The sequence below is a fragment of the Aedes albopictus genome, chromosome 3, assembly GCF_035046485.1.
Source record: "Aedes albopictus strain Foshan chromosome 3, AalbF5, whole genome shotgun sequence".
In the NCBI taxonomy this organism is placed as follows: domain Eukaryota; kingdom Metazoa; phylum Arthropoda; class Insecta; order Diptera; family Culicidae; genus Aedes; species Aedes albopictus.
This window is the reverse complement of record NC_085138.1, coordinates 246,492,972-246,511,316: the sequence shown is the minus strand read 5'-3', so window position 1 is coordinate 246,511,316 and position 18,345 is coordinate 246,492,972. Positions and strand designations below refer to the sequence as shown.

The 18,345-nt window shown below is 43.5% G+C and overlaps 1 protein-coding gene and 1 long non-coding RNA gene across 3 annotated transcripts in view; one reads left to right on the top strand and one right to left on the bottom strand.

The window, feature by feature from the left end:
- The window catches only part of LOC134291769 (uncharacterized), a 582,206-nt gene that overhangs the window by 409,506 nt on the left and 154,355 nt on the right, over nucleotides 1-18,345 (bottom strand). The window lies entirely within an intron of this gene.
- On the top strand, nucleotides 5,845-15,976 carry LOC109405300 (uncharacterized). Of its 2 annotated transcripts, none has more exons than XR_003896347.2 (4): nucleotides 5,845-6,230; nucleotides 6,558-6,912; nucleotides 6,970-7,221; nucleotides 15,798-15,976. It is a non-coding gene; the product is annotated as an uncharacterized LOC109405300 (long non-coding RNA). The 2 variants fall into 2 exon arrangements; XR_003896348.2 differs by having other exon boundaries at nucleotides 6,970-7,239.

Here is an 18,345-nt window from a genome sequence, read left to right as displayed (position 1 = left end):
AAGATGTAATGTTAGACACCATACAGTGAATTGTAAATGAGATTTTTACAATATACTATACGGGTTGTTAAGTATCGTAACAATATAAAAAAATATTTTTCTCCATATATATTTTTTTACAAAACCATACATTTTATTGTAAATGAATTGTTCGAAATACTGATACGTGGGCTTTAATATACCGTACATTGTATGGTACACGTATGGTTTCAAACAATAAAATGTACCGTAAATATATTGTTTTTAATTGTAATTTCACTACTGGTTATACATTTAATCATGGTTTTGGAATGGTTCTCTTTTGTTATGTTGTATTGTTTTACATTAGATAAACCATATAATGTTATATTATCTCGTCATGTTCCTTCGATAATGGCAGTTCTAGCCAAACTAACCTAAACTCGTCTAAGTCTGAGTAGCCTCTGATTGCATTGACAGTTGAAGCTTAAGCTCCCATGTCCCACCAGCCAGATAACCGGGTTTTGCAAACTAAGCATTACTTGTGGCAACACTTTGAGCGGCATGATGGAACTATGCCTAGCGCGCTAAGTGTTATTAGACCACTAATGTAGTTGCATGAAGTGGGTGACGAGGTACATAAGTATCATTACAGCGTGCTTAACCATTATTGCAATATTAAGGCTCCAATTTGACTGAACTATGAAATGTGTACATAACAACTCATGAGAAAACTGTCAAGTTCGATTCAACTATAAGTTAGGTTAAAAAGCAAAGAAGTCGTTTCAGTGTCCAGTCCAGTCCTTATGTTAAAAATGTCAAAGATAAATCGCATTTAATTCGGTTGTTGTACAAGGCAATTTCACATGAGAGAAGAAGAGAAAGAATAGTGTTGAACTCATCCACTGATTTACGGTAATCTGGCCTGCGTCTTTCCGGGTTGACCTACATTCGTATTCCTCTCATCGCACACACCAAATTTCGATTTTTCCATCCAGCAAAATAAAATGCTGGAAGGGTATCAGCAAACTATAGTTTGCCGAAAATGCAGCAATGATAACTGAACAGCCAGCAAAACTAGACATTGCTGAAACACCAGCAAAAGTGCTGTCAAACACTTAACATATTCCTGGACACTTTTTGCGCGCCTCTGTCCGAAACACTTGGCCAAACAGAAGGACCTGAAAATTCCTCCAAAAATATTATAATTTTCATCGTATTTACCATTAAAATTCAATGCGCCACTTCTTCGATGAGCCTTCTTTCTGTTTATCTACCACTAGAAACCCAGAAATATTGTTATAAAGAAAAATTTTGATCAATGTTTGTTTCAATTGATAAGAAAAAAGAAAAAAAAATCCTGGCCGGACTCCACCTCGGACAAAATTGCTGAATGATCAGCAAAACAAGCTGTCAAAACGCATTGCCGAAAACTCAGCAAGAATTTTTTGCTGGTTGGATTACTGGTTTTACAGCATGTCAAAAACCAGCAAAATATTGCTGGTTTCCAGCGAAATAAAAATAGTGTGCACTCTACATACCTAGCCCACCATATCTCTTGGATATGCAGTCCTTAGGACACCTGGTTTACCACTTTATTTAAACATTTTATTGACTTTAAATAGATGTTTCAACTTATTCACTTTTTTCTCTTTCATTTCCTTTGCAACAAAAATGTCACGGACATCAACAAAATAAAGCAGGGAAAAAATCATAAACTGAATAAAAAATTAAAAATGCACGGAAAAAGATTGTTTCGGAATAGTGAATGGTTCAAACGTAAGAAAAACAGTATAATATATTGTTACATAAAGATCGGATGTAAATGTATAATAGCTACCAATGTGCAAAGCTTTTAGCGAACCATTCCATTACAATACACTATATTGTAGCTGGTACACTGTATGGTACAGGAATGGTTTTCACCAAATACCCTATGGTTAGTTTTTATCCGGGCCAGAATGAGTACCGAAACCGAAAATTTTATCAAGAGTTGTGAGACCTGCGCACTCTTGTCAAAAAAGAACCCTCCAGTTCCATTGACATCTCGCGAACTTCCTGAGGGGCCGTGGGAAATTGTCCAGATAGACTTTCTCATGGTCCCAGGATTTGGGTCCGGAGAGTTTCTCATGGTGGTGGACACCTATTCGAGGTTCCTTTTCGTCGTTGAGATGCATCGTACCAACGCTGAAGCTACGAACGCAGCGTTACAGGAGATCTTCAGAGGGTGGGGCCTGCCTCTCGTAATTCAAAGCGATAACGGTCCACCGTTCCAGAGTTCTGGGTTTTGCGATTTTTGGCAAGAGAGAGGAGTTAAAGTGCGCAAGTCAATTCCGTTGAGCCCTCAGTCCAATGGACTCGTAGAACGGCAAAACCAGGCAGTTATCAAAACCTTGTCTGCTGCAAAAGTTGAGGGAAAAAGTTGGAGAAGGGAACTGGATGTGTTTGTGCATAACCACAACACGCTAATACCCCATTGAGTGTGCGGTAGTTCTAGTTCGGCAGCAGCAAAGCATCGCGCGCTGGCTTTGCTAGATTTTTGCGATTTTTTCTCTTTTCTCTGCGGGCTCCGACGACGGGATGCCAAGCAGTCAGTAGTGTGCGGTAGTTCTAGTTCGGCAGCAGCAAAGCATCGCGCGCTGGCTTTGCTAGATTTTTGCGATTTTTTCTCTTTTCTCTGCGGGCTCCGACGACGGGACGCCAAGCAGTCAGTAGTGTGCGGTAGTTCTAGTTCGGCAGCAGCAAAGCATCGCGCGCTGGCTTTGCTAGATTTTTGCGATTTTTTCTCTTTTCTCTGCGGGCTCCGACGACGGGACGCCAAGCAGTCAGTAGTGTGCGGTAGTTCTAGTTCGGCAGCAGCAAAGCATCGCGCGCTGGCTTTGCTAGATTTTGCGATTTTTTCTCTTTTCTCTGCGGGCTCCGACGACGGGACGCCAAGCAGTCAGTAGTGTGCGGTAGTTCTAGTTCGGCAGCAGCAAAGCATCGCGCGCTGGCTTTGCTAGATTTTTGCGATTTTTTCTCTTTTCTCTGCGGGCTCCGACGACGGGATGCCAAGCAGTCAGTAGTGTGCGGTAGTTCTAGTTCGGCAGCAGCAAAGCATCGCGCGCTGGCTTTGCTAGATTTTTGCGATTTTTTCTCTTTTCTCTGCGGGCTCCGACGACGGGACGCCAAGCAGTCAGTAGTGTGCGGTAGTTCTAGTTCGGCAGCAGCAAAGCATCGCGCGCTGGCTTTGCTAGATTTTGCGATTTTTTCTCTTTTCTCTGCGGGCTCCGACGACGGGACGCCAAGCAGTCAGTAGTGTGCGGTAGTTCTAGTTCGGCAGCAGCAAAGCATCGCGCGCTGGCTTTGCTAGATTTTTGCGATTTTTTCTCTTTTCTCTGCGGGCTCCGACGACGGGACGCCAAGCAGTCAGTAGTGTGCGGTAGTTCTAGTTCGGCAGCAGCAAAGCATCGCGCGCTGGCTTTGCTAGATTTTTGCGATTTTTTCTCTTTTCTCTGCGGGCTCCGACGACGGGACGCCAAGTAGTCAGTAGTGTGCGGTAGTTCTAGTTCGGCAGCAGCAAAGCATCGCGCGCTGGCTTTGCTAGATTTTTGCGATTTTTTCTCTTTTCTCTGCGGGCTCCGACGACGGGACGCCAAGCAGTCAGTAGTGTGCGGTAGTTCTAGTTCGGCAGCAGCAAAGCATCGCGCGCAGGCTTTGCTAGATTTTTGCGATTTTTTCTCTTTTCTCTGCGGGCTCCGACGACGGGATGCCAAGCAGTCAGTAGTGTGCGGTAGTTCGGCAACAGCAAAGCATCGCGCGCTGGCTTTGCTAGATTTTTGAGATTTTTTCTCTTTTCTCTGCGGGCTCCGACGACGGGATGCCAAGCAGTCAGTAGTGTGCGGTAGTTCGGCAGCAGCAAAGCATCGCGCGCTGGCTTTGCTAGATTTTTGCGATTTTTTCTCTTTTCTCTGCGGGCTCCGACGACGGGACGCCAAGCAGTCAGTAGTGTGCGGTAGTTCTAGTTCGGCAGCAGCAAAGCATCGCGCGTTGGCTTTGAAAAGTGTACAGGCCGCGTTTTCATTCGGTCGTCGTCGTCTATTTGACTGCTCATCTTCGTACGGGGCGATTTATGATACGATAAATGTAACATCAAAATTTTTTGCGATTTTAGTCAACAGACATTGAAATGTTCGTCACGTCAAGTGTCGGCCCAAGTTCCAAAGCCACGTTGGTTCAAATCACTTTATTTTCTCTTTCGTTAATTTTCGCACTTCGAAAACTATCTGAATGGTTCGTCATCTTCGATGTCGGCATGTGTTTTGTTTTAGTCCAAATGAAAATAAGTGGTTTGATATTAATAGGGTTGCATGAATCACTCCACTTACCAAAGTGAACTCATATCATGCGCTCTTTCCCCTCCCCACTAACAAAAAGTCCTTCCCATGACAGACGTGGAGACGCAGAGGTGATCTCGGTCTTTAGTAAGCAACGCACGTCATAATAACATTCCTTTCCTTCCTCGATGACCGTAAGGACGTGGCCGGCGCCGTTATTGACCTAATAAAGTTTGGAATTCTCGAAGATGCACATTGAGGACGGTAAGCTACTCCCAAGCTCCGTCTGTTGGTTCCTTGTGCAACTTCGATTGTTCTGGTCAATCACGGAGTAGCAACTACGAATAGTACGGTCATCTATGCTCATGCTCATGCTCAACCACAACACGCTAATACCCCATTCCCGTTTGAATGTAACACCTTTTGAACTTCTTGCCGGATGGAAATTTCGAGGAACATTCCCAAGTTTGTGGAGCGACAGGAATCAGAAAGAGCTGGATCGGATGAAGGTTCGAGAGGACGACGCGGAGCAAAAACTCGTTAGCTCAAAACATGCTGACCGAGTACGACAGGCTAAACCATCCAAAATTCGTGTTGGAGATGTTGTTTTCGTCAAGCAGCAGAAAAAGTCCAAAACTGACTCAACGTTCTCGTCCGAGAGATACACTGTGGTGGCACAAGAGGGTCCTAAGATGGTGATAGTTAGCGGAAATGGGGTGCAATATGCTAGGAGCGTCAACGATCTGAAGAAAGTTCCTTGTGGTCAAACATCAAACGCTGCTAATCTAACGGATTCTGATGAGGATTGTGAGACCGAGAAGGTCATCGAACAGAGGGGAAGTCCAGAACACAACTTCAGGCAGACGCGATCAGGATTGATTCGTAGAGAAGTTAGAAAGCCTGCGAGATTCAACGATGATTTTGTCTACAGAATATTCCAGTAGAGTAAGATTTGAAAAATCCGAAATAAACAAAACCTGATAAGCAAGAGAATAAACAAAATTACCTGGCAAATTAGTTTGCTTCCAATCATTGAACCATCTTTGTGAGTGGGAACGAGCGTGGGAAGTCAATATGCGCTGGAGTTCCGGAATCTGAATCTTCTATGCCAAGGATCTTTGTTGGGATGGTGTTCATGTGAGCAACTAGTGGATAAGTTTCACAAATTCGGCGAAATGTTTCCTAGCTGTAGTCCAATAAAGGTGATTGTTTTCTTCATTCCGCTTGTCCTCTAATAATGGCCTCCCTACTGCCAATTGGTTGCGTCCTTCAGCGACCGGATTTCGTGGCAGAAATCAAAATTCTGAACGAAAACGGTAATCAAATTTGGTTGGAGCGTAGGTATACAAAGTTTCAGTTTGCGGCTCTCCTTTTCGTTTGACTGATTACCTCTGATCGTTTGGCAGACGGACAGACAAAACGGGAAGACTGTCAAATGAAGTGTAAAATAAAAGGGCCTTCTCGTGCGAAAAAAAAACAATGTTGCCAGCAGTGTTCAATAAAAAAAAAACACATAAAATACACTGAGAATAATATTAATCGAGTTTACGTATGTGTGACACTCAAACATCTACACAGCAAAAAATAATGTAATATGCATCGATGTAATTGATGCCGATGTACCGATTCACCGATGTAAGCGTGATTTTCAGATACAAAATCACTTCGGTGCGATGCTATATTACATCGGTCTTGAAATTACACAGAATCAGAACCATAAATTTTCTTTACACCAAACCTGTGTAATATTTATATCAAGAGATTGTCAATATTACACAAAAACAGCTGCAACCAATTGGTTATGCTGACCGTGTTTAAAATTACACAGAAACGATGCCTTATCACACTCGCTCTGGTGCAATATTAAATCTAGCAACACTTCCAGCGTTTGTTTTGTTATGTCGATCAAAATGGCTGTCCGCCGGTCGCGGTTTCGTCGAAGTTGTGCGGTTTTTGGTATTGTCGCGCTTATCTTAGATTCTCAACAAGTTGCGTTCGAAACGCGCAGCATCAGATCGCGCCAGACCGCGCACGTATGATTTACACACGGTGTGCACCTTGGCTAAAACTGTTTTTGCAGCCGCCGGGTGGGAGCTGTCATGGATAATCAGCCGCCGTATACAAATCAAACGGGGCGCAATCTTTTCGCGATAAACGACGGCTGGTTGAGATCATCAGCATCTGAGTGATTAAGCTGGGATGCACAATAAGTTTTTGCATTAAATACTTGTAAAAGAATTTGTCAACCAACAAAAATTAATAAAATATGCTATTATTAAACAGATTCGTCTGCTGCCACTCGAGTTTTTCGAAAAGTTTGGCCTGGAATCACCTCATCAGTCGCTGCACACCTATCAGAAGTTAAGAGTGCAGCTAGCATGAAAAGCCGGAAGACCTAACTCCCGAGAGAGATACCGCTAGGTCCTGCACCTGCACCCCCTTGAAAGACCACCAAGTTCGAAGCCATAGGATCGAAATCGGATAAGCAACTTGAAGGATCCCCATGACGCGTTTGACCTGCGAAATGCCTGAGGCGAAAATCCGAGCTGGGCAACTGGAGGTCTCGGGATCTGCTGCAACTGAGAACCTAGAACAGGAGCATCTATTCTTACCGGATCATACACCTTTAGCTGTAATGGTAATTATTGAAAATGCTACGATTTAGTTCTTTTTAACATCCGGACGGAACTTTCAGATGGAACCAATGCGCGTCGCTCTCGGAAATAACATCACACATCGTCACCTATTCATATGGACGGGGGCGGTTGCTTTTCGATGGCAATATCCTTTAGAGCAGACATCGCAGCCGTTTCTCCGAGAATGTAATCCCCATTCCCATGGATCTGTAAAAAAAAAACTTGGAGACCGAATTTGAGAGAAGTTACACGGATTATCTGAGCCGAGGAAGTAATTACGGATTCAGTGGAGAACACCGATAGCGAAACAGGTATAAATGGGGAAAAAGGTAAATTATGCTTATTGATATGCTTAACCCTTTATAAGGCAGTGGCAACTATATTGCCACCTACTGTTTGTATTTTTTTCTGTTTCATAACAATTTATTTTGAACTTTTTTTTTTTTGGTTACGCAAAATTGGGACTACTAACAACGTCTGGTATTTTTTTGGTACTAAACAAAGCCTTAACAACAATTTAGGAGCCATTTGTAGTCTCAAAAATGGCTAATTTTGACCGCGTGAAGAAAATTAGCTCAAACTTATTTTCAAATTATAAATTTGGTAAATATTTTAAGAAATAATCAAATTCTGGGTTGACATGAGCTGAACTACACAGTTTATATGGTCGGCGTTAAGTCAGAGGGGACCAAGTAACAAAATTAACGAAAATTAGATTTTTCAGGCATTTGATTAAGAATTACTTAAGCAACTTGGAACCTTCACCCAATTTTCTTAATGTTACAATTAACGAGATTTATAGCACAATTTTCTTTTGATTGAACTGCAAAAATCGATAATAGTGTGCAGTCAGAGTGGACCATATGCTTGATGTCAAGAGAGTCGAAAAAATGTGTATTGGTTGAAATCCAATAAATTAAATAGTTTATCATCAAAATGTGAAACGTTACTAAATCGTATGACTCCATAACGCATATTTTGATGATTATTGATCAAGAAAGCACGTGATTTTATTATGGTCAATATGGAATTTTACAGATTATCGTGTTGAAGCATATTGTGGCATTTCACGTGCAGACAGAGTGGACCGTGTGTCTCTAAGAAAAATAGTTGATATTACCTTATTCTTCGTAATCCTTTCCAAATCAAAATATGTTTGTTTAGTAGCTGTTGGGCATCATATTTAAATGTACTAATATCCGTTTCATGAAGAAATTGATTTTACCGATTATTTAAGAATTGTGTACTTGGTTCACTCTGTCTGAACGAATTTTTGAAAAATGTCAGTCCTCTGAATAAATTATTATGAACTGTGTAACTACAATATTTCAAAAACGTACCGACCTATGAAAATACGTTCAAAAATTGTTAGCTATTAAATGTTCAAGTTAAGAATTCTTAAATAGCTCAGTAATTGACTTCCCTTCATGTGATATTGAACTGTTGTACTTGGTCCACTCTGACTGAACATAAAAATTGAAAATGGTAATCAAGAGTGTAATAACAGAAATATCAAACTTCAAACTTCCTGTTCACATCATACACTACTCCTATTAACTGTTGTCCTACTTGTGCATTATTTTTTCATCAAATATGTAAAACTTGAGTGTGAACTGTGGTTGGTTGAAGATTTTCCAAAAACCGTTCAGTCAGAGTGGACTAAGTACAATCAATAACTTAGCAATTTCTCGGCCTCAAGCTTTATTTTACGTTTTTTCGCGATTAATACAGAGCGATGCTGTGATGAATAGTTATTATGATTTATGGCAAAAAAATAAGAACATTTGTTGAAAAACTCAAAACTTATAGAGTTGCAAACTTTAAACTCGTTTCTCTAGAAATTAAGTGAAAGACACATGGTCCTCTCTGACTTAACGCCGACCATATTATGGGTTAAGTCCAAATCGACTCTAAAATCTCTTTTCCGGCTTTTTGTCGAAGTCAAAAGAAGAAAAGTACCCTAAACGGGCAGTGGCAAGAATATTGCCACCAGCGCTGGTGGCCTAAACGGGTAGTGGCAACTATATTGCCACCTCAAAAGCTCGTTTTTGGGGTTAACGGGCAGTGGCAACTATATTGCCACCTAGATTTTTGAGAGTTTCTTTCAAACAAAAATTGTTTTGTACATGTAATCATGTATATAATCATTTGCATAATAGTATGCGATGACAACTCTTCTAGTTTTCTCGGCCTTATAAAGGGTTAATAGTCATACAATCATCAATTCATGAGACGTTTTTGCTTGTTATTTTATGATTGCTTGTAACAAGCAAATACTATGTTTTAACTGGAACATGGTCTGTTTCTCTGAGCGAAGGATATTGAAAAACGTTCTTAGCCTCTCATTGCCATGAATTACAGATTGTGTGGTATTATGACCAGGAAGCCAAGAAAATTTATCACTCGAAAACACTCTTGCCGCCGGAGCGGGAATCCAAACCGTCGTCCCCAATTTTCTGTTAGCTGACCCCGTAAAAATGAGGTGGGCAAGGTGGGTCACGTTTCGAAAATTGCTTGCAATGAAACAGATTTCAAACTTTATGAGCTTCCTGTCATCTTATACCATAGCTGACTACCGTGTACGCACCAAACTTTGCGCAGTTAAAAAAATGAATACCTCCAAGAGTTCCTCGGGAATTTCTCTAAGAGTTCATCGGGAAATCCTTCAGGAGTTCCTCAGGAGCTTGCTCGGGAGTTCCTCGGGAATTCCTCCAGAAGTTCCTCAGAATTTTTTTCAGGAATTCCTCGGATATTCCTCCACTAGTTCCTCGAGAATTTCTTCAAGGAGTTCCTCGCGAATTCTCCAGGAGCTCCCAGAAATATCTGCAGCATTTCTTCGGGAATATCTCCAGAAGTTTCTCGTGAATTCCTCTTGGAGTTCCTTAAAAATTTCTCCGGGAGCTTCTCAGGAATTTCTCAAAAAAATTTTTCGAGGATTCATCCAGGAGTTCCTAAAAAATTTTCATCAAGACTTCCTGTGAAATTCCTTCCGGAGTTCCTCGGAAATTCCTCCCGAATTTCCTCGTGAATTCTTCCTGAAGTTCTTCGGGAACTCTAACTGGTGTTCTTCTGAATTTCTCGGGAATTCCTCCAGGAGTTCCTCGGGAATTCCTCCAGGAGTTCCTCGGGAATTCCCCCAGGAGTTCCTCGGGAATTCCTCCAGGAGTTCCTCGGGAATTCCTCCAGTAGTTCCTCGGGAATTCCTCCAGTAGTTCCTCGGGAATTCCTCCAGGAGTTCCTCGGGAATTCCTCCAGGAGTTCCTCGGGAATTCCTCCAGGAGTTCCTCGGGAATTCCTCCAGGAGTTCCTCGGGAATTTTCCAGGAGTTCTTCGGGAATTCCTCCAGGAGTTCCTCGGGAATTCCTCCAGGAGTTCCTTGGGAATTCCTCCAGGAGTTCCTCGGGAATTCCTCCAGGAGTTCCTCGGGAATTCCTCCAGGAGTTCCTCGGGAATTCCTCCAGGAGTTCCTCGGGAATTCCTCCAGGAGTTCCTCGGGAATTTCTCCAGGAGTTCCTCGGGAATTACTCCAGGAGTTCCTCGGGAATTCCTCCAGGAGTTCCTCGGGAATTCCCCCAGGAGTTCCTCGGGAATTCCTCCAGGAGTTCCTCGGGAATTCCTCCAGTAGTTCCTCGGGAATTCCTCCAGTAGTTCCTCGGGAATTCCTCCAGTAGTTCCTCGGGAATTCCTCCAGGAGTTCCTCGGGAATTCCTCCAGGAGTTCCTCGGGAATTCCTCCAGGAGTTCCTCGGGAATTTTCCAGGAGTTCTTCGGGAATTCCTCCAGGAGTTCCTCGGGAATTCCTCCAGGAGTTCCTTGGGAATTCCTCCAGGAGTTCCTCGGGAATTCCTCCAGGAGTTCCTCGGGAATTCCTCCAGGAGTTCCTCGGGAATTCCTCCAGGAGTTCCTCGGGAATTCCTCCAGGAGTTCCTCGGGAATTTCTCCAGGAGTTCCTCGGGAATTTCTCCATGAGTTCCTCGGGAATTCCTCCAGGAGTTCCTCGGGAATTCCTCCAGGAGTTCCTCGGGAATTCCTCCAGGAGTTCTTCGGGAATTCCTCCAGAAGTTCCTCAGATTTTTTTTCAGGAATTCCTCGGATATTCCTCCACTAGTTCCTCGAGAATTTCTTCAAGGAGTTCCTCGCGAATTCTCCAGGAGCTCCCAGAAATATCTGCAGTATTTCTTCGGGAATATCTCCAGAAGTTTCTCGTGAATTCCTCTTGGAGTTCCTTAAAAATTTCTCCGGGAGCTTCTCAGGAATTTCTCAAAAAAATTTTTCGAGGATTCATCCAGGAGTTCCTAAAAAATTTTCATCAAGACTTCCTGTGAAATTCCTTCCGGAGTTCCTCGGAAATTCCTCCCGAATTTCCTCGTGAATTCTTCCTGAAGTTCTTCGGGAACTCTAACTGGTGTTCTTCTGAATTTCTCGGGAATTCCTCCAGGAGTTCCTCGGGAATTCCTCCAGGAGTTCCTCGGGAATTCCTCCAGGAGTTCCTCGGGAATTCCCCCAGGAGTTCCTCGGGAATTCCTCCAGGAGTTCCTCGGGAATTCCTCCAGTAGTTCCTCGGAAATTCCTCCAGGAGTTCCTAGGGAATTCCTCCAGGAGTTCCTCGGGAATTCCTCCAGGAGTTCCTCGGGAATTCCTCCAGGAGTTCCTCGGGAATTCCTCCAGGAGTTCCTCGGGAATTCCTCCAGGAGTTCCTCGGGAATTCCTCCAGGAGTTCCTCGGGAATTCCTCCAGGAGTTCCTCGGGAATTTTCCAGGAGTTCTTCGGGAATTCCTCCAGGAGTTCCTCGGGAATTCCTCCAGGAGTTCCTTGGGAATTCCTCCAGGAGTTCCTCGGGAATTCCTCCAGGAGTTCCTCGGGAATTCTTCCAGGAGTTCCTCGGGAATTCCTCCAGGAGTTCCTCGGGAATTCCTCCAGGAGTTCCTCGGGAATTCCTCCAGGAGTTCCTCGGGAATTCCTCCAGGAGTTCCTCGGGAATTCCTCCAGGAGTTCCTCGGGAATTCCCCAGGAGTTCCTCGGGAATTCCTCCAGGAGTTCCTCGGGAATTCCTCCAGTAGTTCCTCGGGAATTCCTCCAGTAGTTCCTCGGGAATTCCTCCAGTAGTTCCTCGGGAATTCCTCCAGGAGTTCCTCGGGAATTCCTCCAGGAGTTCCTCGGGAATTCCTCCAGGAGTTCCTCGGGAATTCCTCCAGGAGTTCCTCGGGAATTCCTCCAGGAGTTCCTCGGGAATCCCTCCAGGAGTTCCTCGGGAATTCCTCCAGGAGTTCCTCGGGAATTCCTCCAGGAGTTCCTCGGGAATTCCTCCAGGAGTTCCTCGGGAATTCCTCCAGGAGTTCCTCGGGAATTCCTCCAGGAGTTCCTCGGGAATTCCTCCAGGAGTTCCTCGGGAATTCCTCCAGGAGTTCCTCGGGAATTCCTCCAGGAGTTCCTCGGGAATTCCTCCAGGAGTTCCTCGGGAATTCCTCCAGGAGTTCCTCGGGAATTCCTCCAGGAGTTCCTCGGGAATTCCTCCAGGAGTTCCTCGGGAATTCCTCCAGGAGTTCCTCGGGAATTCCTCCAGGAGTTCCTCGGGAATTCCTCCAGGAGTTCCTCGGGAATTTTCCAGGAGTTCTTCGGGAATTTCTCCAGGAGTTCCTCGGGAATTCCTCCAGGAGTTCCTTGGGAATTCCTCCAGGAGTTCCTCGGGAATTCCTCCAGGAGTTCCTCGGGAATTCCTCCAGGAGTTCCTCGGGAATTCCTCCAGGAGTTCCTCGGGAATTCCTCCAGGAGTTCCTCGGGAATTCCTCCAGGAGTTCCTCGGGAATTCCTCCAGGAGTTCCTCGGGAATTCCTCCAGGAGTTCCTCGGGAATTCCTCCAGGAGTTCTTCGGGAATTCCTCCAGAAGTTCCTCAGATTTTTTTTCAGGAATTCCTCGGATATTCCTCCACTAGTTCCTCGAGAATTTCTTCAAGGAGTTCCTCGCGAATTCTCCAGGAGCTCCCAGAAATATCTGCAGTATTTCTTCGGGAATATCTCCAGAAGTTTCTCGTGAATTCCTCTTGGAGTTCCTTAAAAATTTCTCCGGGAGCTTCTCAGGAATTTCTCAAATTTTTTTTCGAGGATTCATCCAGGAGTTCCTAAAAAATTTTCATCAGGACTTCCTGTGAAATTCCTTCCGGAGTTCCTCGGAAATTCCTTCCGAATTTCCTCGTGAATTCTTCCTGAAGTTCTTCGGGAACTCTAACTGGTGTTCTTCTGAATTTCTCGGGAATTCCTCCAGGAGTTCCTCGGGAATTCCTCCAGGAGTTCCTCGGGAATTCCTCCAGGAGTTCCTCGGGAATTCCCCCAGGAGTTCCTCGGGAATTCCTCCAGGAGTTCCTCGGGAATTCCTCCAGTAGTTCCTCGGGAATTCCTCCAGGAGTTCCTCGGGAATTCCTCCAGGAGTTCCTCGGGAATTCCTCCAGGAGTTCTTCGGGAATTCCTCCAGAAGTTCCTCAGATTTTTTTTCAGGAATTCCTCGGATATTCCTCCACTAGTTCCTCGAGAATTTCTTCAAGGAGTTCCTCGCGAATTTTCCAGGAGCTCCCAGAAATATCTGCAGTATTTCTTCGGGAATATCTCCAGAAGTTTCTCGTGAATTCCTCTTGGAGTTCCTTAAAAATTTCTCCGGGAGCTTCTCAGGAATTTCTCAAAAATTTTTTTCGAGGATTCATCCAGTAGTTCCTAAAAAATTTTCATCAAGACTTCCTGTGAAATTCCTTCCGGAGTTCCTCGGAAATTCCTCCCGAATTTCCTCGTGAATTCTTCCTGAAGTTCTTCGGGAACTCTTTCTGGTGTTCTTCTGAACTTCTCGGGAATTCCTCCAGGAGTTCCTTGGGAATTCCTCCAGGAGTTCCTCGGGAATTCCTCCAGGAGTTCCTCGGGAATTCCTCCAGGAGTTCCTCGGGAATTCCTCCAGGAGTTCCTCGAGAATTCCTTCAGGAGTCCTTCGGAAATTCCTCCAGGAGTTCCTCGGGGATTGCTGCAGGAGTTCTTCGGGAATTGCTCCAGGAGCTCCTCGGAGATTCCTCCAGGAATTCCTCGGAAATTCCTCCAAGAATATCTTGGAAATTCCTTTAGGAGTTCCTAGAGAATTTTTTCATAAGTTCCTCGAGAATTCCTCCAGAAGTTCTCAGGAAACATCATCAGGAGTTCCTTGGGAATTCCTCCAGTTGTTCCTCTGAATCCATCCAGGATTTTCTCAAAAATTCCTCCTGAGGGGGTTCGTCGGAAATTCCTCCAGGAATTTCTCGGGAATTGCTTCAGAACTTTTTCCGAAATCGCTACAGGAGTTCCCCAGAAATTGCTGCAGGAGTTCCTTGGTAATTGCTCTAGGAGTTCCTCTGGTATTACTCCAGGAGATCCTCGAGAATTGTTCCAGGAGTTCTTCGGTGATACCTTCAGGAGTTCCTTGGTAATTGTTCTAGAAGTTTCTTGTGAATCTCTTGGAGGAATTTCCGTGGAACTCCAGAAGGACTTCCAAAGGAATTCGAAGGAATTCGAGCAAGTCCCGAGAAAATCCCGAGGCAGTTCTGGACGAATTCCCGAGGAACTTTTGGAAGAATTCCAGAGCAACTCCTGGAGAAATTCCTGAGGAATTTCCGAGGAAATATTTGAAGAATTGTGGATCTGCGGGAGTAATTCCCGAGGAACTCCTGGAGAAATTCCTGGGGAACTCCTAATGGAATATCCTTGAAACTCCTGGATGGGAACCCCTGGGAATACTGCCGTAGAATTCGCAAGAAAAACTGGACGCATTTCCGAGGAGCTACTGGAGAAATTTTCGAGGAACTCCCGAGCAACTTGTGGAGAAACTCCTGGAGATATTCTCGAGGAACTCTTGAAAGAATTCCCGAGAAAATCCGAAAGTAACTCCCGAGAAATTTCCGAGGAACTCCTGAAGAAATTCCCTAAAAACTCCTTGAGGAATTCCCGAGGAACTTCTGGAGGAATCCCCGAGAAGCTCTTGAAAGAATTCCAGTGGAACCGCTGGAGAAGCTCCCGAAAAAATTTCCGAGGTACCCCTGGAGGAATTTCAGAGCAACAGTTTCTCGGAACTCCGAGGCACTCCTGGAGAAATTCTTGAGGAACTCCTGCAAGAATTTACAAGAAATTTCTGCAGCAATTCCCGATGAACTCCTGCAGGAATTCCCGAAGGACTCCTGGAGGATTTCCCGAAGTCCTCCTGCAGTAATTCCTGGATGAACTCATGCATATATTCCCGGGAAAGGAATAATCTTAGAACTCAAGGATTAATCCCTGAGTAACTCCTGAACGAATTCCTGAGGAGCTCTTGGAGAAATTCTCGGAGAAATTACCGAGGAACCCCTGGAGAAATTCCCGAGGAACTCCTGGGAAATTTCCTGGGTAACTTCTGAAGGAATATCATTGAAACTCCTGGATGAATTATCGGGGAACTCCAGGAAATACTACCGAGGAGTTCCTGGAGGTATTCCCGAGGAACTACCGAGCGACTCCTGGAGGAATTCCCGAGGAACTCCTGCTGGACTTCCCAAAGAACTACTTGAAGAATTCCCAAAGACCTCCTACAGAAATTTCTGGAGAAACTCCTGCATAAATATCCGAGAAAGGAATTACCTTGGAATTCTTGGATGAATCAGCGAAGAGCTCTGGGAAGAGCTCCTGGAAAAATAGGACCAATCGGTAAAGTACTAGATTTCCAAGAATTTTGAGCATATTGAGCAACAACTGGCACGATTGATTTCCTAGCAAAACAGGCACCGAGATTACACTAGGAAAACATCTTTCTCTTGCTTTGACTAATTTCTACAAAATTAGCTATTTATTCCAAATTTAATCAAACAATTATTAATGCTAATGATTACTAATGAATATTTGTATTTCAGAATGACGACGCCGCTGTCTTCAAGCGGTACTTTATTCACCGCTGCCGTCAGAATGTTCGCCCCAGCTACTTTGTGCCTGCAGAAGCAACTTGAATTATTATATAATAATCTTTCTTATAAGTTAATCAAATTTTATAAAAAAATACTACAATATAAATAAAATTTCCCTCTAGAATATACTTTTTCTGATTTTCCTCCTGAATGGCTGATTAAATTGTATTTGTCCTATTTCGACTTAAATTTTGTGTATCTTAAAAAACCTAGTGGTTTTTCAGCTACACAATTTTTTTCGTCGAAAAAAGATGAAATTCAATTTAATCATCCATTCAGGAGAATTGGCAAGCGTTTACATCGTTTCCTTAGGTACATTGCAAGGATTACATCGTACCGTGTACGTCGAATAAATTACATCACAATAATTACATCGGATCTGTTTATTACATCAACAGCCGTCGAGTACATCGGGCTGTGTAATATTAATCAATCGATGTAACGACCTGGTTGCAGCGATTTCGATGTAATATTCAACAACTTTTTTTGCTGTGTAGTTATTTTTTCAAATAAATAAATACATTAAGTTGCACAATCCGAGGCACAATCATGAATATGTCTGACCAGGAGCTGTATAAAACAAGCATGATATAGGCTGAAAATATCGAAGTGTAATGAAGATAGGGACATGTAGCTTTAAGAAATAAAGACGTTATTGCTAATTTAGAGAAAACTTTCCGTATTACGGTAGAACTCGGCGGCTACCGCAGACTGGAAATTTTTCTAAAAATCCGCAATATTGTCGCGCTTATCTTAGATTCTCAACAAGTTGCGTTCGAAACGCGCAGCATCAGATCGCGCCAGACCGCGCACGTATGATTTACACACGGTGTGCACCTTGGCTAAAACTGTTTTTGCAGCCGCCGGGTGGGAGCTGTCATGGATAATCAGCCGCCGTATACAAATCAAACGGGGCGCAATCTTTTCGCGATAAACGACGGCTGGTTGAGATCATCAGCATCTGAGTGATTAAGCTGGGATGCACAATAACACATTAGTTATTTACAGGTTGTGCGTGTTAAAAGAAATACAGAAATATATCTGGTGTTCGATTTCAATGGGTCGTAAGTTCGCTGAAATTCCTATGCAGATTCATACTATTCAAATCAGGAACCAGATATATCCGATACAAACAGTATAGTAACAACAAAAATAATAGTAAAAGAAGAAAGAATTATTATAAATAACAGTAGTATCGATTAATGGAAGAGTAGGAGAGGGGAATATTGTGGGATACATGAAAAATACTAAATGGTGAAAAGTCTTATTCTTTTGATTTGTAGTAAAGCGAGGTTGAAACTTAACATTTTATTCAATGAAAACAGATAACCGTGTACAAAGCTCTACGCACCCGTCGAAGGCAATGTATGTAACGCTAGCAGAAGCTCAAAAAAAAAAAATACTCGATGACTTTGACTCCGACAAACGAGAAGTGGGCCAAAGAAAAAAAGCGCGAGATCTTGGAGGGTTGTAGAGTTGGATCTAGCTCGAGAGCACCGAAAAAACGTGAAGGAGGAAAAGAGAGAGAATGAGGCTGCTTCAAGACTTTTAGAATGATTGGAAAAAAAGATGCGCAGGTAGTTTGTTGGAGTAGGATGAGGGTAGGAAAATGGTGTGTAGAGCGGAACGGAGAAATATTCGGGACGACTAAAAACGCGGGAAAACGAGGCGAGCTGAAGCAATCACGGCTCTTGCATGAAAAGTGGACTCATTCAGTGTTTCATGTTCGACGCGGTAGCATCGAAAAATAAAGTTTTGAGTTTTATTGAAATTAATCAAAATGGATTCCAGGCGGTACGACAGTGATGATGATCACAGACAAACAGACGATGTGATGATGATCACAGACAAACAGATGATGACGATGATCATGGACAAACAGACAATGTGATGATGATCACAAACTGACGATGTGATGATGATCACAGACAAACAGACGATGTGATGATGATCACAGACAAACAGACAATGTGATGATGATCACAAACAGACAATGTGATGATGATCACAGACAAACAGACGATGTGATGATGATCACATACAAACAGACGATGTGATGATGATCACAGACAAACAGACGATGTGATGATGATCACAGACAAACAGATGATGTGATGATGATCACAGACAAACAGGAGATGTGATGATGATCACAGACAAACAGACAATGTGATGATGATCACAGACAAACAGACGATGTGATGATGATCACAGACAAACATGACGTGATGATGATCACAGACAAACAGATGATGTGATGATGATCACAGACAAACAGACGATGTGATGATGATCACAGACAAACAGATGATGTGATGATGATCACAGACAAACAGACGATGTGATGATGATCACAGACAAACAGACGATGTGATGATGATCACAGACAAACAGACGATGTGATGATGATCACAGACAAACAGATGATGTGATGATGATCACAGACAAACAGGAGATGTGATGATGATCACAGACAAACAGACAATGTGATGATGAT